This window comes from Schistocerca gregaria, chromosome 11 (genome assembly GCF_023897955.1).
Source record: "Schistocerca gregaria isolate iqSchGreg1 chromosome 11, iqSchGreg1.2, whole genome shotgun sequence".
NCBI classification, from domain to species: domain Eukaryota; kingdom Metazoa; phylum Arthropoda; class Insecta; order Orthoptera; family Acrididae; genus Schistocerca; species Schistocerca gregaria.
This window is the reverse complement of record NC_064930.1, coordinates 148264786-148288329: the sequence shown is the minus strand read 5'-3', so window position 1 is coordinate 148288329 and position 23544 is coordinate 148264786. Positions and strand designations below refer to the sequence as shown.

At 40.2% G+C, this 23544-nt stretch overlaps 1 protein-coding gene across 11 annotated transcripts in view; it reads right to left on the bottom strand.

Annotated features, from left to right (window-relative positions):
- LOC126294986 (zinc finger protein 45-like) overlaps positions 1–23544 on the bottom strand; it is a 92617-nt gene that overhangs the window by 57756 nt on the left and 11317 nt on the right. For 6 of the 11 annotated variants that reach the window (XM_049987223.1, XM_049987226.1, XM_049987222.1 and 3 more), the window contains 2 exons: positions 16978–17225; positions 8415–8465 (listed from right to left, as the gene is read on the bottom strand). The gene's annotated coding sequence lies outside the window, so the exon portion shown is untranslated. Of the gene's footprint in view, positions 1–7544; positions 8466–16977; positions 17226–23544 lie in introns of those variants that run through there. The other 5 variants (XM_049987224.1, XM_049987221.1, XM_049987227.1 and 2 more) reach the window with 2 other exon arrangements.

Genomic DNA, 23544 nt, shown 5'->3' with positions numbered 1-23544 from the left:
AGGCTGTGGCTGAGCCGTGTCTCCACAATATCCTTTCTTTCAAGAGTGCTACTTCTTCAAGGTTTTCAGGAGAACTTCTGTGAAGTTTGGAAAGTAGGAGACGAGGTACTGGCGGAATTAAAGCTGTGAGGACGGGTGGCGAGTCGTGTTCAGGTAGCTCAGTCGGTAGAGCACTCGCCCACGAAAGGCAGAGCTCCCGAGTTTGAGTCTCGGTCCGCCACCCAGTTTTAATATGCCAGTGCACACCCCGCTGCAGAGTGAAAATCTCATTCCAGAGACCTGCCCTCGTCAAGGAGTCCACATCGAAACTGGTATCGGTGACCGTGATGCAGTTGTGGCGACAATGATTACCAAAGCACAAAGGATGTCCAAAAGAATCGGAAAGGTATATATGTTAATTAAACTAGATAAAAAATCAGTAGTGTCATAATTCAAAGAGTAACTTGAAACAGGAACTCTGGCTCGAGTTTAAAAGAATAGTTGATCGTGTACTGGATAGATATGTACCCAGTAGAAGAGTTCATAATGTGAAAGAACCTCAACGGTATACTGTTAGTGTAAAGAAACTTTTAAGGAAACAGATTGCTGCATAATACTTGTAAAAGGAAGCGTAGAGCTATAGATAGAGATGGGCTAAATGAAACACATTTGGTTGTTAAGAGTGCAATGCGTGATATTTCAATAACTACTGTAGCATAATATTGTCAAGTGATCTTTCACAGATCTCAAATAAATACTGGTTATTGTGTTGTATCGTATGGAACTGGGGACCTAGTAACGACGGAGAGGTTTCGTCCCTGCCATAGCCCTCAGTTGTTCATAGCACCACAACAGGCTACAGCACTCCACTCACCCCACCGCCGCCCCACACCGAACCCAGGGTTATTGTTTGGTTCGGCCCCCAGTGGAACCCCCCCCCACCTTCCAGAAATGTATCACACCAGACGAGTGTAATCCCAGTGTTTGCGTGGTAGAGTAATTACGGTGTACGCATACGTGGAGAAAGTGTTTGCGCAGCAATCGCCGACACAGTGTAACTGAGGCGGAATAAGGGGGACCGGCCCGCATTTGCAGAGGTAGATGGAAAACTGCCTTAAAAGCCATCCGCAGACTGGCCGGCACACCTGACCTCGCCACTAATCTGTCGGGCAGATTTGTGCCGGGGACCGGCATGCCTTCCCGCCCAGAAAGCAGTGTGTTATACCGCACGGCTAACCGGGCGGGCAATTCCACTCGTACTTAAAAACTGTTGGTGGCACCAAAGTTAGTGTGCAGTCCCTACAAATGAGACAAGAATTAAAATTGTGGGTAGCAAAGCGAAAGCATAAATGCTTAACTCCATTTTCAAATGTCGCTTTACAAAGGAAAACCCAGGAGAATAGTCCCTCAGTATTAGTGTCACTGGTGTTGGAAAACTATCGGAATCATTAAACACGAATGAAGCTCCGGGGTCAAATGAAATCCCCATCAGATTCTATACTGAATTTGCAGATGAGTTAGCCCCTCTTCTAAATATAATTGAGTGTAGATTCCTCAAACAAAATTACGTGCCCAGTTCTTGAAAAAAGGCACAGGTTGCACCCATCTTCAAGAAGGGTGGTAGAAGTGATCCACAAAACTACTGTCCAATATCCTTGACATCGATTTGTAGTAGAATCTTAGAACATTTTCCAAGCTCAGACATAATGAGGTATCTTGAATAGAAATACCTTCGAAAACACTGACCGTCTGCAACCCAACTTGCACTTTTCTCACAGGACATACTGAAATCTTCGGCTCACAGCAACCAGGTTGATGCAGTATTTCTCGATTTCTGAAAAGCATTTGACTCGGTACCACACCAATGCTTATTGTCAAAAATACGATCAAAATTTGTGACTGGTTAGAGGAACGTTTTGTAGGGAGGACGCAGCGTGTAGCCTTGGATGAAGTGTCAGCGTCAGATGAAGAAACTTCGGGTGTGCCCCAGGTAGTGTGTTGGGACACTTGCTGTTCGCGTTGTGTGTTAATGACACTGCAGACTATGTAAACAGTATAATCAGGCTTTTTGCAGAGGATGCAGTTATCTATAATGGAGTACTATCTGAGAGGAGCTGCATAAACATTCAGTTAGATCTTGATAAGATATCAACATGGTGCAGAGATTGGCATCTTGCTCTAAATGTGCAGAAATGTAAAATTTTGCACTTCACAACACGAAAAAAATAGTATCCTACGGCTATAATATCGGTGAGTTACTGTCTCAATCTGGCAGCCCATACAAATACCTGTGTGAAACACTTTGTAGGGATATCACATTGAATGATCACATAGGTTCAGTCCTGAGAAAAGCAGGTGGTGGCCTCTGGTTTACTGCTAGAATATTGTGGAAGTGCAATCAGTTTACACAGGAGACTGCTTACAAATCACTCATGCAAGTGGTTCTAGAAAGTTGCTGAAATGAGTGGGAACCATACCAGATAGGACTAACGGGGGATATTGAATGTATACAGAGGAGGAAGGCACAAATAGTCACCGGTTTGTTTCATCCGTGAAAAAGTGTCACAGGGATACTGACGGAACTTAACTGGAAGATCCCTGAAGATAGACAAACTATCACGAGAGAGTCTGTTAACCAAGTTTCAAGAAACGGCTTGAAATACACTACTGGCCATTAAAATTGCTACACCATGACGATGACATACTACAGATGCAAAACTTAACCGACAGGAAGAAGATGCTGTGCTATGCTAATGATTAGCTTTTCCGAGCATTTACACAAGGTTGGCGTCAGTGGCAACACCTACAACGTGCTGACACGAGGACAGTTTCCAACCGATTTCTCATACACAAACAGCAGTTGACCGGCGTTGCCTCCTGAAACGTTGTTGTGATGCCTCGTGTAAGGAGGAGAAATTCGTACCATCACGTTTCCGACTTTGATAAATGTCGGATTGCAGCCTGTCGCGATTGCGGTTTATCGTATCACGACATTGCTGCTCGCGACAGTCGAGATCCGATGACTGTTAGCAGAATACGGAAACGGTTCGTTCAGGAGGGTAATACAGAACAGGAGGGTAATACAGAATGCCGTGCAGGATCCCAACGGCCTCGTATCACTAGCAGTCGAGATGACAGGCATCTTACCTGCATGGATGTAAAGGATCGTGCAGCCACGTCTCGATCCCCGAGTCACCAGATGGGGACGTTTGCAAGACGACAACCATCTGCAAGAACAGTTCGACGACCTTTCCAGCAGCACGGACTATCAGCTCGGAGACTGTGGCTGCGGTTACTCTTGACGCTGCATCACAGACAGGAGCACCTGCCATGGTGTACTCAATGATGAACCTGGGTGCACGAATGGCAAAACGTCATGTTTTCAGATGAATCCACGTTCTGTTTACAGCATCACGATGGTCGCATCTGTGTTTGGCAACATCCCGTTGAATGTGTATTCGTCATCGCCATACATGTGTTACGACCCGTGGCTCTACCCTTCATTCGATCCCTGCAGACCCCTACATTTCAGCAGGATAATGCACAACTGCATGTTGCAGGTCCTGTACGGGCCTTCCTGGATACAGAAGGTGTTCGACTGCCAGCTCATTCTCCATATTTCTCACCAATTGAAGACGTCTGGTCAATGGTGGCCGAGCAACTGGCTTCTCACAATACGCCAGTCACTACTCTCGATGAACTGTGGTATCGTGTTGAGGCTGCACAGGCAGCTGTGCCTGTACACGCTGTCCGAGCTCTGTTTGAGTCAATGCACAGGCGTATCGAGGCCGTTATTACGGCCAGAGGTGGTTGTTCTGGATACTGATGTCTCAGGATCTATGAACCCAAACTGCATGAAAATGTAATCACACGTCAGTTCTAGTCTGATATATTTGTCCAATGAATACCCGTTCATCATCTACATTTCTTCTTGGTGTAGCAATTTTAATGGCCACTAGTGTATTACTCTAGGAATATACTACAAACCTCTATGTATCACACACACAGGGATCGTGAGGATAAGTCATTCTTCTCGCACTCCAAACATGAATGAAGCAGGAAGAAATCCAAATAACCGGTACAATGGGAAATACCCTCTGACGTGCACCTCACAGTGGCTTGCAGAGTATAGATGCGACATTCGTGAACAGCATTCCAGGGGCTGTTGTCCAACACGATATCACCAATATACCGCTATGACACCGACACAGTCTACAGTGTGTCAGCATGTTGCCTCGGCAGGCTCGATCCCAGATCTGTCTCCAGTTGAACAAATACGGGGCGTCATCAGACGACAACTCCAGAGTGGTCCACAACTGTCACGAACCGTCCCTACATCGACCGATCGAGTGCGACAGGCGTGGAACTCCAGCCCACAAATTGACATCCGGCACCTGAACAACAAGAAGCATGCTCGTCTGCATTCTCACATTCAAAATTTTGGCGGTTACACCTGTTATTAATGTACCAGTAATTCACATTTACAGTGGTTTATATTGTGCTTACATTAACGTGTGCTCTTTCAATGTTGATCACTTACACATGTTACCTACACAAATGTATTCCCGGAATTTCATTACTCTACATTTTTTGGTGTTGTGACGCTTTTTCTGTCAGTGTATATGGTGATGAAAAATGCTCAGTTTTCTGTCGAGTCATAATATGTTTGAGTCTTCTATTTTAGGTTGTGCACAAGTGAGCTGCCAAATCGGTCGGTCGTATCCGAGGCCTTTGCCCTATAGGGTGCAAAATATCACCAAGCCATCTATAAATGTAGCATTTTCCCCAAGTCTGTTACGAAGCACTTGCAGAGGTTCTACAGCATTAAATACATTCTAGGTGACCACATTTAAATCCACAGCCAGCTCAAGTCACAAAAAGAAGAAGAAGAACAAAAAATGTCATCTGACTCGATAATTCACAATAGAGTTGCAATGCATTCAACTGTTCTGTGCTTGAGTCTCTGGACCAAAACATGCAATGCCAACAATTGAAATGATACACGAAGTCTTCAGTAATCTGTACTGGTATCACTGAATCTGCACAACCCTTTCTGACGAAAAGAATTTATTTTCCTTTCTGTCAAATCTTCTATGAAACCGCTACTTGAAATACATCGGGTCACACGAACAGAACAGAGAAATACTTTACACTCTGAATTTCAGAGAATATTCTTAGGTTTTCACAAGTAAAGTAAGTCTGCAAATACACTTCACCAGAGAATGTTCTCAGCTCGAGTAAAAGTGTGGGGAAAAGTTGCTCAATGTCGAGATCATTCTCCAATTTTGTACCAATAAAACTAGAAAAGTTTCTCATGAGTGGGGAACATTCTCCATTTTTCTGAAGTGAGTTCCGTAGCATACTTCGAGCTGAGTAAGTTATGCTTTGTTTAAGTGTTACCAAGTGTTCTTAGTGAAAACAGCAAACTTATGGTGCTCGAAAGGCAAAAAGATATATGCAGCACAAAGGAACACAGAAGAAAAAACTGTAGTTTATACAGATTTGACAGTGAAAACTTTATTCAATTCACAAATAACTTTCTTCACGAAAAAAGGTGTGCCTTTCCAACGAATCTAAAATAAAAACATTTTTGTGCCATTTAGCAGAGCGGAGATTTCAGGCTTGTGTAGAAGACTTAGGAACACACTAGACAACTGTGTGGCTAACATTTTCATATGTTCTTCAGCAAAAGTAACAGAAGAAACCCTGTTGCAGATCCAATTTCAGAGAAAGGTAAACGAACTAAAAACAGCAAAAGTTAAGCGGCCGTCGAGATACCAGTTTCCACGGGTGGTGGGGGCCCTCGATTGCACAAAAGTACCAATAATGAAACCTTCTGCACTTGGAGATTAATAAATTAAGGGGACATCGTACATGAAATTTGTAGAAATCTGATATTTTCTGTTTTCTACTCCATAATGTACTTTGTTCTTTCCAGAACATTTTGGTATATAATACATTAAAGTTAGACAATTGTGAGATGTTCAAATAATATTTTGAATGTTGACGTGTGACTGTCAAATTTTGCAGCTACGCGTAGACTGCTGCAGTTGAGCAGTCATATCTTGGGAACTACAGAGTCTAGAAGGTTGCTGCTACATCAGAAGCTGTTGGACAAAATGAAGCTGACACAGACATCAGCATTGCTGTGGACGGATCCTGGAAAAAGCATGGGTTTAGTTCTAAAAATCATCTGCAATAAGTATTGACACCGGAAAAGTTTTGGATACTGAAGTTCTCAGCAAGTACCGCCAAGGTTGTACAGTGAAGCAGAACAACAAAAGCCATGTCGTGCTTTGTGTCCACCTCCACAAACACTTGGTGTAAATACAGGGACATGGATTTTCTGACAGCCTGCACGAATTTACACATAAACGTTCTCTTCCTTTGGCAGTAATGGAGGCAATCAAACCTATTTACAGAGATTTGGCAAATCCTTAACTACTAAGGAAGTGTTTACATCGGAAGGCCCAGAATGTGAACAAGTTCTCCAATAATGTTGTGTGGTGCTGTGTGCCTAAAAATGTATTTGTTGGCTTTATGACTCTAAAGTTAGCAGTGTCTGATGCTGTAATAAATTTTAATGGTGGGAACTATGAAAGACTTGATGTTGTGGAGAAGTGTGGACGATGCAGCCTATTCTGCACCTTATTTTAGATCTATGTGACGATACTATGCCGATTATATTTATACGTTTTGACGATGTCATTGCATGTGGCCTTATCACTTTGGGACGTGGCGTAAAAAAGATCTGAGGATGGTCATTACAGACTGAAACCAGTCATCATCTAAAGAATTCGTATTGTGATCAAAGACTGAAATAAAAAACATTTGACAGTATTGGATCACTGTTTGTATACGCGACCATGTCACAGATGGTGAGACAATTTTAGTAATAATTCTATTCCAGTGTATCTAGAACGTCGCATTCAATAATTATGGAAAATTGTAAGTTGGAGTCTTAAAAAGTTTCCAAGATAATGGGTCACCTTAACTGAAGAGGTTTTCCTTCCACAACTGTGCAGGTGACACGTGGTTACAGTGGAGTGTACATTAGTCTTGCTGCTTCGAGGCCTGACACGGTACACGATGCTAGGGCAATGAGGAACTCGGACGCATTCCCGATGAGAAAATGTGCAATGGTTTACTTCTAGGAGCTGAGGGATATGGTGCAGCACTGTGGTTTATGACACCGTTCCAAAATCCTGAAACATCTGATGAGAGGGAGTACAACAGATTTCATTATACGGGAAGGGTGGTAATCGAATGGTGCTTTGGACAGCTGAAAAGGCATTCCCAGGTCTGCAAAACAAAATAAGTGTTGCCCAAAAAAAATCTCCAGCGATCGTAGCCTGTTTTGTTTTGCACACTCTAGCAAAACAAACTGGGGATGATAATCCTGATGCACGTAGTAAAGATAACGATCTTCCATTACCGGGAGAAGAGGAAACAGCAATCGTACATGTACTCAATGCAAACAGAAAACTGGATATTGTTAGTGTAATATGTCAACTGTAGCGTGTGGGAGTTTGTTCCAAACACTGTAGAAATAAAAATAATACATGTGTTTTTTGTAAATAAAATAATTTTTACTTCTTCAAATACAACAAAATACCATTTTCAAGGAAATAAAAAAAATTTGTTCTGCTCTCACATAAGAATATGCAATTTAGTGTTTTCTTCCTCCTCTCTCCCTAATTTTACTTTCATCAAAAATTGTTTAAGCTGTAACATCTCCAACAGGTACATGTTATTCTTACAGTTCTACTTTACCAAAAATTGTGTCAAGCGTGTGGTGAAGGTATTTACCAAATACTTCAGTACATAAGTGTACAAACTCTTTAACCTTTAATATTTCAGACAGAAGCATATTATTCTTTTTGTACTACTTTACCAAAAATTGTTTCAAAGGTGTGGTGAAGGTAATTGTCAGAAATCACAGTAAATAAAAGCATAAATCATTTAACTTTTAACATTTCAATTTGGAACATGTTATTCTTATTCCTTCACTGAAAAGAAATTTGAACTCAATCATTTCTTTAAGAGGATATGCATTTATGACGATGTACAACAAACATTTAACTTAAAAATTAATTTTTGATTTTACAAATATCACATAACAAAATATCAGATGTGAAGAAAATAAAATTGTTCTTTGTTACATAAGGAAATGTAAACCACTATTTCTCTTTTCCTTCCACTCACATGAATTTTCATTGTTTTTGCTTTAAAACATCAAGAAGGTAGAGCAAAACCAGTCTCTGCAGTTAATAACCATCATTTTGTAACCAAAAGAGGAGACAAAGCAATGACTGTCACTTTAGAGCCTACTACATCTGACAGATCTTCAACTACAATTGGTGACATTTGTAAAAATGCGTGCGGATCAAAGAAAATAGCATCAGAATTGTGGGATACCACAACTTTGAAATTACCCTCTGGGTACGGCACACTTGTCGATGCTGGTGCCCCTGTTGCAAAAGCCCCTGAAACAAACGAAAAAGAAAAACAGTAATAGTGTGTGTCACAACTTTTTTTCAAATGAGTACATGTAGCAAGCAGGATTATCAGAACATGGGAGCGGTCTGTCCAATTTCATGCATGCTCCACTGCACTAGGTTTACTGAAATATGTTAGTCAACTTTTGATTTGATTTTGACAGGTAAGCTAAAACAGCTTAGGTCTAACCTGCCACTGCCCACACCGAAACTGAGTTTATTGTGCAGTATCGCTCCCTGTATATCCATCAAAGCCAACCAATGCCCTCAAATAGTGCAAGGAGTCCCTTTACCACTTTTTGTTAGAGACAATTTCTTCAGATCTAGTTGTACTGAAGATTAGGTGTGATGCAGATTCTTCACCCTCATCACAGATCGTCAACTTTTACCAAATGTAATTTCACTTATGCAGAATAAAAACAAATAGTTTGTTAATTTATAATAAAAATGTGTTAAGCACATAATAATAAATGAGGGGTGAGGGGGAAAAACTTATCAGAAATGCTAACACTATATCATAGGGTTGCAGTCAACCCCATCAAAAACGTCCTCCCACTTTTTAAATACTATTTCACATTCCCTGTCTTCTTTAAATCCATTTATACTTAAATCATACTTCATGCTGCACACTTTTTTAAAAAAATATGCGTCTATCTGTAATGTCTTTTCCAAAACTCGACATTGAATTTATGTAAAGCTTTCAGATTTTCCTTTTTCCTAGTAATAGGCATTTGAGATTTGGGAACAATGACTGGATAATCTTTTATTATACTAACCAGTGCAATTCCGAGTCCTCCAACTTGTGAACACAACACACACTTTCACTTCACAAACACAATCAGAACAAAATTAAGGCATACAAATGTAAACATGAGAACCAAAGGGGTCAGATTTTAATCACCTTGCTGAGAACTGACTCGGAAGGAGGGGTGATAACGAAGAAGCACTCCTTAGTCAGAAAATATGCTTCGAACTTTTTATTCGTACGAAATTAAAAACTTACTCCGAGACTGTTCTTTTGCTCTGAGAATCTGTTCTGGATAATAGTGTCACATTTATTGACACAACCCACTGTGTAGTACTTTGACGTGACACATGACGCTCAGCGACAGCACTTCTCAGACACCTTGCAGACTGCACTACTGTGAAGGGGAAAGTTTTGAGGTTCCTACCTGCTAGCCACTGAAGGGGAATGAAATTACAATGATGTGGAAAAAGTGCAATTTTGTAGGTTGTCATAACGAATGAAGTTTGTCAATCAATTGCGTACTGACGTTTGTGAGCGAGCTGTAAATACATGCTCCAAGAACAGATTTAATGCTCTAAAACTTGACAAAATGTTTCACAGCAGCTGCAGACTTATACAATACTGTTAGCTGTTGTGTTGCCCACACAGCATTTTGAGTCTTATAAATGTGCACAGTTGTTAAGGTCACTGAACTGTAATAGAAAAATGCGATGAACAGATGTATACTGGCAAGAATACATATATAATATGTTCTGGCATCAGGTAGTAGTTGTATTGGGCTACATAGTTTAATTCAAGTCATCATCAATAACACACATTTTTCATTATTTTGATTTCTTATATCTCATTATGGTATCAGGTAGTTGTTTTGAGGAATAAAGGTTATTTTAAGTCATTTACACCATAAATAATGGTGGTGTTTTTTCAACTTTCTGAGCTAGAGTTCTTACATCTTATTAATTTGTTGATGGTTGTATGTTTGGCTAACCTCCCCCCCCCCCCTTCCCCCATTAGTTACATTATTTTCATTAATACCTATCTTTCCTTCATGCCCTGTTGAATTTGCTTATTTTAGGGTTCAAGATATTCATCTCACTAACATTTCACTGCAGTTGTAATTGTCACAGAATCCTGAAACAATTTAATAATAAATCTGCAGCTGGTACAAGACTGATCAATTTATGAAAAGCTCATTCTCGTAACTCAACTAATAATTCTTTCACCTATGTTGTTACGAAACCCACTACAACTGTCATTTCACTTCCTACCAATGACCCTTAAAAATCATTGTTCATTGAAAAAGTCTGTAAATACTTCAACAATGTGGTAGGTAAATACGTTTCGCAAATTAACCATATGACAAAATACTCTCTCTTATCATGCTATAATTTATCAAAATTTCCTTTCAGTATCTCAAACCATTCATGAAATGCAAGGGGTGTTATGAATATTTCATTGTTGTGCAGCTGAAACAGTATGTTATATACAATCCATTTTTTCGAGACTGGACACAGATAGAGAAATCTTCCCAAGTTTAAAGAATAATTCAATATGTTAGCGGCATTTCCTGTGCAGCATGTATGACCTAATACAGACCAAACACATATTCATAGGCGCACCTGTTTCTCATTCCGAACTATTTGAATTTCTTGCAGTAGTTTACTTACGCTGAAAATAGTACAGTAATAAAATAGATGCAGCTAAAATGGCCCACAGATAATAGTGTTTTCAAGCACCAATAACTTTGATTAACTTCTAAAAAGTTTTCTAGAGTTATTAAATGAATTACAACCACATAGTACCTGGCAAAGAAAAGTCAAAGTAAACTACACAGGATTACTCCAGGGTTAAGAATATCTAGTTCAAGCACACAAAAGCTACATAAAGAGCTGAAACACAAAAACCATGACGATTAACCATATGAAACATTCCAAAGTTAAATTAAATTCTTAAAGCTACCAGCTGCCAAAAGAATGTCAAGTAAGTTGATTTTAGGACATAAAAATAAGTCTATGGCACAAAAAATAAATGAAATAACTACACTATTGTGAACCCCATTTAAATATGTCAATCTTCAATAAATTTATTATAAACCCAGCGAAATCTAATAGACATTATTACAGCAAGAATTTCTTTGGCCTAGACCAAAATAGTGGGCCCCCTTGTGACATTTTGTAGTTTCGACTGAAGACGTTGTCAAAAAACAAAAACGTTGAAAAAAGGAATCAAATATCCAGGTAACTAAAACTGTGTATGATAAGACAGCACGCCCTCTATATTTAATAATCAGTCATTTGAACAAGCCGAACTCCTTGGTGTACTTAAGCACTGGTATGCAGAGGTAAAACCACTACACAAAAAAGTATTAAAAGAGGACATGGGAAATTACCATCTTATCTCTATCATCCCGGTCTTATCCATTTCATTTTCCCTCAAAACATGACATTATTCTTAACAGCTATTTCATATTCCAAAAAGACAAAAGCACCTTGTAGGTAGTTAATAGATTCATTGGAACAAAAACCACCTCATCACTAGACAAAAGCAGTTGACTGGTCGGCACCTTCAGCAATCTCACAAAAACATTCAATACAGTGAATTACTCCACGATGCTGCTTAAAATAGACAGACAAAGCATAACTTAAAGCACTGAGCAACGGCTCAGGAATTATTTGAAAAACAGGAAGCAAAAGGAAATCGTAACATCTAACTTATGGTTAAAAAAAATAAATAAATAAAATCCGTCACTGAGGATCTGCTGAAATGTTCGAGTTCAGCTACTTACACTATAAGGGGCATTGCAAATTTTGGCGATATACATCTCGGTAAATTAGCTTACCATGCCTATTTTCATTCTCTGCTTTCGTATGATATCATATTCTGGGGTAACTCATCATTGAGTAAAAGAGAGTTCATTGCACAAAAGCGTGTAATCAGAATAATTGCTGGAGCTCATCCAAGATCATCCTGCAGACACTTATTTAAAGAGCTAGGGATCTTCACTGTAGCCTCACAATATATATATATTCACTTATGAAATTTGTTATTAACAATCCGAACAAATTCAAAAGTAATAGCAGTGTACATGGCTACAACACTAGGAGAAAGGATTATCTTCACTACGCAAGGTTAAATCTAACTTTGGCTCAGAAGGGGGTAAATTATGCTGCCACAAAAGTCTTTGGTCACTTACCTAATAGCATCAAAAGTCTGGCAGATAGCCATATAGCATTTAAAAGGAAATTAAAACAATTTCTTAATGGGAACCCATCCTACCCGTTAGATGAATTTTCGGATATAGTAAGTGGGTAATTTCCCCAACTCCCACAAAAAAAAAAATTAAAATTAAAATTAAAATATTAAGTGTCGTGTAATATTTTGTGTAATGTAATATCTTGTATAGACACCTTTTATTAACCTGACACGTTCCACATCATTACGAAGTGTTGTATTCATGATCTATGGAACAAGCACTATCGAATATAATCTGATACTGCAGACTGAAGAATTTAAATAAAAGGCTCCAAGTGCCATAATAAGGGAATTTTGAAGTTTAGTGTGAAGTGGAACATTTCAAACCCAATAACATATAAAAAGCTCGCTGCAACATTGAAAAAGTAGTACGAAATGCAATCAACAGCTGGTATGGGTTTAACAGCTACTGCTGTTAACATATGACAGGCCCTACGGTCTATGCATTTACTCCTCTGTGCTAGATAAAATGAAAGAGACAGTGGATGTTTGTAACAGTTTGAGTGGACAGGAAAGATGAATTAAGGAGAAAGAACTGTCACAGCAATGAGGAAAAAGTCAATGTAATAAATGTAATCCTGCAAAAGCTCACACAGCACAGGAGGTAAGTCCCATTATTAATCACTAACTTACACTTACAATAACTGGACAGAATATTAATTCCTGAGATGACAAATGTATTGTTCCAGAAGACGTAAAGAGCACGATACCATTTATCGTCAGTAAAATAAAGTAATCTGATTTCTTAAATTCCTAGATAGCAGCATATTGTACAAACACAGCACTCTAAAAATATTTAAAGTACAATGGCTATGATTAGACAAACATAAGGCACATGCAGTTAAGACCAGGAGAAGCTTGGGAAGACATTCCTATTCTGAGAAAAGTTGAACGAGTGCAGGATGTCGAAAACCTGGAACTACCTGCCCTGGATGTACAAGCCACATCTGCAGAGAAAAGAAGAAATATTTGATTGAAATGATGCAGCACCTGACAGACAATGACCATATGCTGCTTTATAAAATCGGAATAAACTTTTACAATATTTTTGCTGAGTACTGAACTGCGGCACTTGGAGCTTTTCATTGCATTTCTACTTTCAGAATGTTTTTCCATACTTTTATAATACAATGTTTGTAACTTCCTTAGGAAACTAGATCCATATTATGCTTAACTTTCAAATAAAATACATTAACAGGGTATTACAATTATGGCCAATAATTATCTAGCATACTTAAAAGCAATCTCGTTCCTCTTACAGAAATGAGTTACCTGTCCAACCAATCACATTTGCCAACAATACCGCATTACTTATTCAGTAAGAAAATGGGAGAGAAATTCGGAACAGTGTCAAACACACTAAATAATCTAAGTGCACAGATTCAATAGGACAATCTTAAACTTAACATCTCAAAGACTCTCTACACAATTTAAAACCAAACATTCACGGATCAGTGACATCGGTAACTTACATAAAAATCAAGTTCTGGGAGCAGTTCAGTCCATCAAATCCTTGGGACTAGACTTTGACAAAAATATAAGCTGGCAAACACACAGATTATTTAGCTACTAAATTAGACAGCCTTGTTTTTGCAATGTGCATACTATCTGCAGTAAGGAAGTGGTGTGTACAGCAGTAACTTCTGAAGCCATCATTAGATATGGTTTAATTTTTTGGGGGAATTCATGTCACATCATGAATCCTGCTACTTCAAAGACGAATCATTAGAAATATGTGTAATACCTCTCTAAAAACATCCTGTAGACCAATTTTCAAGAACATAAAAATATTACACGTGTGTGTGTTGTTCGTATTGCAGATCATTGTTTGTAACAGTAATTCCCAGCTGTAGTTGGAGCAGCGAACAATGGCGGTCAAGTTAAGGGGACCACACCGTGGTTCAGGTCGAAAAAAATTGATTTTCGGTTTTCATCATATTTCGATAGATTACGGTTTTATTAAGAGATGAATACACTAAGCAGATTCAGAAGGATGTACGTTGCAGTAGGTACGGGGAAATGAAGAAGCTTGCACAGGACAGAGTAGCATGCAGAGCTGCATCAAACCAGTCTCAGGACTGAAGACAACAACAACAACGTTTTATTTAAGTACTATGAAAATGATTTTGCTTAAACAAATTTTTTTTCGAGCATTTTCCTATCTGTGTGTTCATGTGCCTCACCCACTTTTCTGCATATATTTTAAATCTTTATATCCCCTACATTGTATGTTAGGGGTGTTTTTTTTGCTCCAGAGTGTGTTGGCTATACTTGTAGTGCAACAGTCAGTATTCTTTTGTTTCTGCTGTTTGTAAACAACATGTTTTCAAACATGCGGTTAGTTTTGTTCAAGGGGCAGGCAATTAGGAGAAATAAGGAAAACCTGGAGGCAATGAAAAGAGATGTTTGGGCAATATTCTTCCATAAGTCCTCTACTGATAAGCCATGTCATGGATTGTGTCCATCAGGAGAAAATTCATGGTGCAAATACAACAGGGCTCAGGCAACTGGAGAACCTTATTCTCACCAGAATTCCCTTCCTGTCGCTGTTATTACAGCAATTAAATTTATTTTCAGAGACTTGGCTTGTCCTGACCTTCTAAGGAAATGTCTGCATGGTCAGACACAGAATCCAAATGAATGTTTCAACAGCACAATTTGGAACTGCCTTCCTAAAACTGTATTTTGAAGGCATGCACACAATGAAACTAGGAGTTCATGATGCTGTTATTACATTCAACTGTGGTAATATTGGGAAGTGTTGGGTACTGAAAAAGCTGGAAATTAATCCTAGCAAAAATATGATTACTGAGCTGCAACATTGCGATAAAATGAGGATAGCCAATGCAGACAGGTCTGGATCTAATATGGCCAAGAAAGCATGACGGACATCCAGGAAGGTGAAAAAGAAGCTGAAAGACCTGCTAGAGGCCAAAGAAGGGCCATCATATGCAGCAGGACAGTTTTAATTAACTGTAAGTAACAAATTTCAAAAGTTTTTTCTTTTAAGTGAATTTCCCACAAACTAAAATTTTCAATACATATGCTCATTGTATCAGAAACTATCATAGATAAATGAATGAAATTTTCAGAGACTCTACATAACATAAAAAGCCACCTCTGGTACTACACTCATTAATATTACCCCATTAGGAAGTTCACAAAAAATTATTTTCTGCAGAGAAAACTTAATATTTTTTGTTAATAAATTTAAAAAGTATTTCTTAAAAACTATAAAAGATAAAGTAGATTTTAGTACAGTTGACTATTAGCATCATGTAACATACAGTAAAAATATTAAGGTCCTGCATCAAATAGTTTTTTTCAGAAAAGGGTCAAATACTTACCCAAATTAACATGGGTTAGATAGGCAGGCTATGGTCCCCTTAAGGCTTGTTCTCTGCACATACATCAAGCATTTTCCAACAGACAACGAGCATTCAGTAGTGTTCAAAGTAATCTGCTTTGAATGTCACTGCCAATGTAAGCATTAAATGTGATCATAGTACATAATTTGGTGAATTTCTATTCCATCTGTTGCAAGTTGTCATGCCTGACTGTCGTGCTAAGTCATAAACTTTACATACGTGAGCGAAGGAAATAATTTTAGGATGCACACTTTCTTTGAGTGAATAGCATGTGTGCACATACTGCAACTTTTGCTAGGAGGTGGCAACAGTTAGATTAACTGCAGAAAATCATTTCAAACAAGCCTACAACACTGGACACAAAGGAGATTTCATGCTTCCAAAAAACCACCTGAAAAATCCAAAAACAAACACACACACACACACACACACACACACACACACACACACACACACACACACACAAAACCAGTACATGAGAATGAAAATTTATAATAAAAACTGGACATGGAGACAGGTTGACTGAAGAGGAAACTAAACAATCTTCTGGTGGAAAAATGCTACGATTCAATAGAGGAATTTATGAATAATGGGATGATCATTTGAACAGTGTGAATGTTTAATGCCCAGGAAATTTAGACACTAAGTGGTGGTACATCATAAGAAAAACAATTTAATGTAACTGTGCTCAACCGAAAACTGTGCTTCAAAAAATAACATTAGAGAATTAAGCAATTATGTAGATCATAAGAGAACAGCCGACATGCTTTGTGTACAATATGATCAGATTATCTGCAAAATGTATAAGAGGAACAGAATAAAATACAATATTGCTTTTTATAGAGAAGAGGCACAGCACGGCTTTAGAAGATGTGAGGCTACCATTACAGTCACAGCTAACATTGTAGCTTATGTTATTGGGGCATTAGATGAGCAAAAAATAGCCTGTATAGTTTTTCGGGACCTTTCAAAGGCACCGATTGTGCGTGTCACTACAGACAAATACACAAACTAAACTTACAGTATCAGGGGAACAGCAGCTGACATATCATCGTTTGTGGAAAACAGATAGCAGTGTGTAGAAGTAAAGCATAAAATAAGTGGAACTCCATAAACAAACACTGCAACTTACAGCCAATAAAGTTTCTTGTACCCGAAGCATCAGTTGTAGCCTAGGTGGGATGTGAGGAACCACCTAAAAACCACATCCAGGACCAAGGCTGACCGACACACCGCTCCTCGTCATTAATCCGACAGGCAGATTCGATCTGGGGCCAGTACACCTCCCCATCCCGGAAGCGGTACTTTAACGTGCACGGCTGTGCGGGCGGGTTTGTGTACGATACTTCAGTCACAGGAAAAAGTGACCCAGCAGAAGACCTGGAATCGAGCATCTCTGAGAATCCGAGGCAGGTTTATAAATATATCAGTGGGCATACTGGTTGTGAGTTACCACCCATCTGCTCTGACCGTCGACATACTTGTGCCGTGATGTTAGGTTTTGTGTGAGATTATCGAGTCGTATTGTGGGTGTTTCAGATTGGAAGTGAAATAATGTTGTAGACGATACAGTGTATGAAAAGCTGGTGTGTTCTAGCAGTTTAATTATGTGGTGCCGATGTGTTAGTGAGGAATGTTATTGTGTCATTTGGTGTTCTGCAGTCATCACGATGTGCCAAAGTGTGTGAAATTACACGGTAGCACAATGGTTATATTGTGCGCACCACTGAGTGAGTGGATCACTTTTTATTTAAATCGTGGGAGAAGGTATGTGGATCAATGTTTTTTTTTTAATATATCAAACATGTGACTATCATTAATAAACACTGATCCAATCACAAAGACTATTCAAAATTATTTTCTCATGAGTTTCTTTGTTCTATCCGACTCGTCACTCATCATGTTCACTTCCTATCATTCACCATGCATACTGTTGACAACTGCAGTATGCAACAGAAGAGCCACTGACACTGCAACTGCACTTTCACTCTAGGGTTGAGCTACATAGCAGAACTGGAGATTGGGATACCATTATCTTATGGTGTGTTTAGTATAGTTTTGTTAGTTTTTTTTTTTTGGCAGTTTAGATTGTTTCGTTTTTTGCTTGTGCCTGGTCTTGAATGGTGTTTTATTATTACTGAATTTTTAGTTTGTACCCACACAAAACCTTTTCCCACGGTTGTCCCACTAATTTAATTGGCTTTAGTCTGCATAGCATTTGTATTTGCAGGCATTACGATCTACGTTTTGGTTGACACGTCGGATATGCTCGAAACAGGGGTATTCGGCACTGTGATGACATTATTGGTCATAGCTGACAGATGGTATCCCCGTCTCCAGTAATCCCAAAACAACTTCTTTGTAAGTGCAAATAAGATTAGATTAGATACAATTACAAGCAAATAAAACTACAAACACTAACAATGAATGACTAGAATTACGTAACTCAGATCTCAGTGAAATAGGGAATTGCTATAGTAACGTCGTGTGACTAGGGCCTCAGGTCAGGTAGACCGCTCGCCCGGTGCAAGTCTTTCGATTTGACGACACTTCGGCCACTCGCTGACGATTAGGACAACACGACACCCAGTCCCCGAGTGGAGAAAATCTGGGACCCGGCCGGGAATCGAACCCGGGCCCTCAGGATTGACAGTCCGTCACGCTGACCACTCAGCTACCGGGGGTGAACTGGGAATTACTAATTCCTGGATGTTATTTTTGATAAACCCTTGACACATTTTTCATGCAAGAGCTATTTGGAACAGTATAGACAGACACGCAGTTAATATACTACGACCTAGTCTACTCCCACTTATATTGCATTACAGTCCAAAGAAATGTAGCATGTATGCATATACCAGTAAAAAAGTTAAGGGGTCATTCCACATCAAGTGGCCGAAGGGTCCCCAGTCTCGATGAAATTTTTACGGGATGGACGCACAGACCTTACACGAAGCAATGCCAAATTACAAATTCGTAGGTAGTACGGTTGGGCCACTAGCCACCTTTTCGTAAAGGCTCGTTTTTTGACATTGCGACCGAAATGAATGAATGATCAACTTTGTGATCCTGTTCAACTTTTTGGGTACATCAGCTTAGTTGTAGTACAAAAGGCCAAACTATGGTAAATTCATCATAGTGTGCTAGCTATCAAAGTGGCTCATAAATCTTGACTATACTTTATTGCCTTGTATCTACTGAAAGAATAACTTTCTGAAGCTGATACTTTAGTTATCTGCAACCTGTCAGCATGTCATAAAGCTCTGCAAAAGGCATCCAGATTGCTCAAATAATAACTTAGTTATTTGACTGAGCTCACCTTGTCTGATGAGAAAAAGTTGTTTTTATTTTGGAGACAGACCAGTTTAGTGTCAACAATGGAGTTTGGTAACATGCTGCAGCAATCAATCTGAAGCACAGTGTTGTGTGGTGAAGAGTGTTCAGATGTTGTGTGTGCCTTTTGAAATTATGTAAAGTGTGTCGTCATTAATGGATAAACATCTTTTTTCGGCAAGTGAACATTATTTCAAGGTATGGTGTGATACTCTAGAAATGTTTATCAGGTTATTTAATTTTTTCTGTTGTATTCTCAAGGAAGTTACCATTATCTATGATTGTTTAATAATTTTCAGTTGGAAATATACACTACTTCTACTTTATTTAATATTGAAACAAACGGCAATTGGAAGCATAAATTTAATTGTAGTGTAATGGATATCCACGAGGTTTCAGTACCGTATGTAATTGGCCTTGCAGATAATTCTGCATGTCATCTGGAAGCACACACACATCGACAAGGCTTCATTCCGATCAAAGAATTTTCAGTAGAGCAACAGGAATTAATAAAGCAATGAAGCGAGATATGCCTTACCGGAAATGCACAAATATGTTGTCATAACAAAGCAATACTTGTGGACAAATATGACTTTCTAGAGAGATATTGTAATACTTTTGGTGCAAAGAACCGTTCTGTTAAAAAGGGTTTACAGATTGTCAATATGGAAACAGCAAAACCATTACAATCTGTGACTAACAGCAATGTGAAACCTGAACAGAAGATCTGTCCAACTTGCAGAAAACAATTTTTAGCAAAGAAAGCAGAAAAATCAGTCAACTTCAAAGCAGTCAGAAGATCAAGCATATCCAGAAGTATCAATCGATTCAAGTCTAAATGATTTTGGGGTGGCCGCTCTAAAATTTTAAAGAGTATCAAAAGGGGATGTGAAAGGTTACGGAAAACGAAAAATATGCGAAGCTCGAGAGCCAATCGCGAATAACATTGCCGGTGCTGGAGGATTTCCCCAAAAGGTCTTCAAACACCTAGTACAAGCAAGACATGTCGTGACTGTGAAGGTTATAAGCAGCTGATTGAAGAATTGAAACAGAAGTTGCAATTGTCAAGGTAGCCTGGAAAACTGCAAATACTGACATTAGTACCACAAAGCTGGACTATAAAAGAGACAATGCAAGAATTGGGTGTTTCAGAGTAGTAGTAGTAGTAGAGGGACAGCGAGGTCTCCAGCGTCCGTTCAGTAACATAGTCAGATGGGTGTCAGGAAAAAAAAACTGAGAACAGTAATATAAAACAGAACATAAAACACAGGTAATATGCTTTGAAAAATACGTGCCTACCCACACCGAATCGTCGGACGAAGCAGGGCATCAGCAGTGAAACACGGACAACACAGGAAGAAAGTGGTAGAGGGAGCTAAAACAATGCAGCAGATGGAAGTGGCTGGCTGACCGCAAGGAAAAACAGGGAGCAGCCGGCCACTCTGCAATACTCTCAAACCTCCAGCCTAAAAGTTTAGGCCAGTGTCCAGACACATCGCAAAACTTTAAAACCCTAGACACACACGTCTCATCGTTAGCTTAAACACGAGGCAGATCCCCATCAATTTGTGCTTCTGCCCTCGCATCACGGTATAAAATGCAGTCTGTTAAAATGTGCCGGACAGAGATGTGCACCCCACAAGCATCATAAAACGGGAGATCCTCCCGCCGTAATGGAAAGCTACGTGTGAGAGAACAGTGCCCGATCCGAAGACGTGTGAGGGCCACTCGTTCCCGCCCGAGCAACCGGCAGGAGGAACGCCACGGCCGAGTGGTCGACTTTATCGGCCGCAATTTATTGGCGGTCACCGCCAGCCATTCGTCCTCCCACAACTCTGTGCACTTCCTGTGGAGTGCAGCGATGACTGACTGCAAGGGGATGGGACACCGGACCACATCCTGCTCTCTGCGGGCCTCCTCGGCAGCCCGATCGGCCTGTTCATTGCCCCATATCCCGAAGTGACCAGGACCCCGGCAGAAGCACAGAAGAACTCGATTGCCCCGAATACGATTCGTCCGCTTTGGTGCCTTCGGAATCGCGTGCAGCTCTGCTGCAAAAACGGTAAATTCGGCAGGGAGGCGAATCTGGGTAAAGTGATCGGGGAACACCACAGAACAGCCACGAAAATTCTCCCGTTTGGAGCCACCGGTGTAAACGATGGTGAAACTGTGATACACCTCTAAAATGTTAAAAAACAGATTGAAATCTAAAATCTGGTGTGCTATCTTTCTTAAGAGTAGTCAAATCTAAAACACACTTGGGTCGCCGAAGGAGCCGAGGTGGAAATCTGCTCCGACCGTGACGTAAAACGCGAAGACCAACCACAGACATCGCGGCGAGGCAATCCCGTGCGCGAATCCCACAGGGCAGCGTCACAGACAGAGCTGTGACAGAGGACACTGAGCAACAGTACGGTACGCAGGTGTGTACGGCGTGGACAAAGTTTTATACGGCCGGCGCACCGCGAGTAGCCGGCGCCGCATACGAAGTGGCGGTTCACCGGCCTCTGCACAGAGGCTCGGTACGGGGCTAGTTTGAATGCCCCAGTGGCCGACCGAAGCCCTTCACAGTGCACAACGTCCGACATCTTTAAGTAAGAAGGCCTCGCAGACCCACACACTGTGCACTCACAATCGAGCCGAGATCGCACAAATGCCCCGTAAAACTGGAGCGGACAAGTACTTAAATACTTAAAGCCGTATGTGACCATCGGTTCAGGTCTTTATGGTGAGGTAACCATGTAAGCTTCGAGTCAAAAATGAGCACCAGAAATCTTACAGCTTGACCTGTTAGCCACAAACAATCCAGAGCTGATAGAGAGCATCATGACTGATACAGGGATTAGTGATCACAAGGTCGTTGTAGCTAGGCTCAATACCATTTCTTCCAAATCCATCAGAAACAAACGCAAAATAATTTTATTTAAAAAAGCGGATAAAGTGTCACTAGAAGCCTTCCTAAAAGACAATTTCCATTCCTTCCGAACTGACTATGCGAATGTAGACGAGATGTGGCTCAAATTCAAAGATATAGTAGCAACAGCAATTGAGATACTCATACCTCATAAATTGGTAAGAGATGGAAAGGATCCCCCGTGGTACACAAAAAAGGTCCGAACGCTGTTGCAGAGGCAACGGAAAAAGCATGCAAAGTTCAGAAGAACGCGAAATCCCGAAGATGGGCTAAAATTTACAGACGCGTGAAATTTGGCACGTACTTCGATGCGAGATGCCTTTAATAGGTTCCAAGACGAAACATTGTCTCGAAATTTGGTAGAAAATCCGAAGAAATTCTGGTCGTATGTAAAGTACACAAGCGACAAGACGCAGTCAATACCTTCGCTGCGCAGTGCCGATGGTACTGTTATCGACGACTGTGCCGCTAAAGCGGAGTTATTTCCGAAATTCCTTCGCCAGGGAAGACGAATGGAATGTTCCAGAATTTGAAACACGAACATCTGCTAGCATGAGTTTCTTAGAAGTAGATACCTTAGGGGTTGCGAAGCAACTCAAATCGCTTGATACGGGCAAGTCTTCAGGTCCAGATTGTATACCGATTAGGTTCCTTTCAGATTACGCTGATACTATAGCTCCCTACTTAGCACTCATATACAACCACTCGCTCACCGATAGATCTGTACCTACAGATTGGAAAATTGCGCAGGTCGCACCAGTGTTCAAGAAGGGTAGTAGGAGTAATCCATTTAACTACAGACCTATATCATTGAAGTCGGTTTGCAGTAGGGTTTTGGAGCATATACTGTATTCAAACATTATGAATCACCTCGAAGGGAACGATCTATTGACACGTAATCAGCATGGCTTCAGAAAACATCGCTCTTGTGCAACGCAGCTAGCTCTTTATTCGCACAAAGTAATGGCCGCTACCAACAGGGGATCTCAAGTTGATTCCATATTTCTAGATTTCCGGAAAGCTTTTGACACCGTTCCTCACAAGCGACTTCTAATCAAGCTGCGGCGCTATGGGGTATCGTCTCAGTTGTGCGACTGGATTCGTGATTTCCTGTCAGGAAGGTCGCAGTTCGTAGTAATAGACGGCAAATCATCGAGTAAAACTGAAGTGATATCAGGTGTTCCCCAGGGAAGCGTCCTGGGACCTCTGCTGTTCCTGATCTATATAAATGACCTGGGTGACAATCTGAGCAGTTCTCTTAGGTTGTTCGCAGATGATGCTGTAATTTACCATCTAGTAAGGTCATCCGAAGACCAGTATTGGTTGCAAAGCGATTTAGAAAAGATTGCTGTACGGTCTGTCAGGTGGCAGTTGACGCTAAATAACGAAAAGTATGAGATGATCCACACGAGTTCCAAAAGAACTCCGTTGGAATTTGATTACTCGATAAAT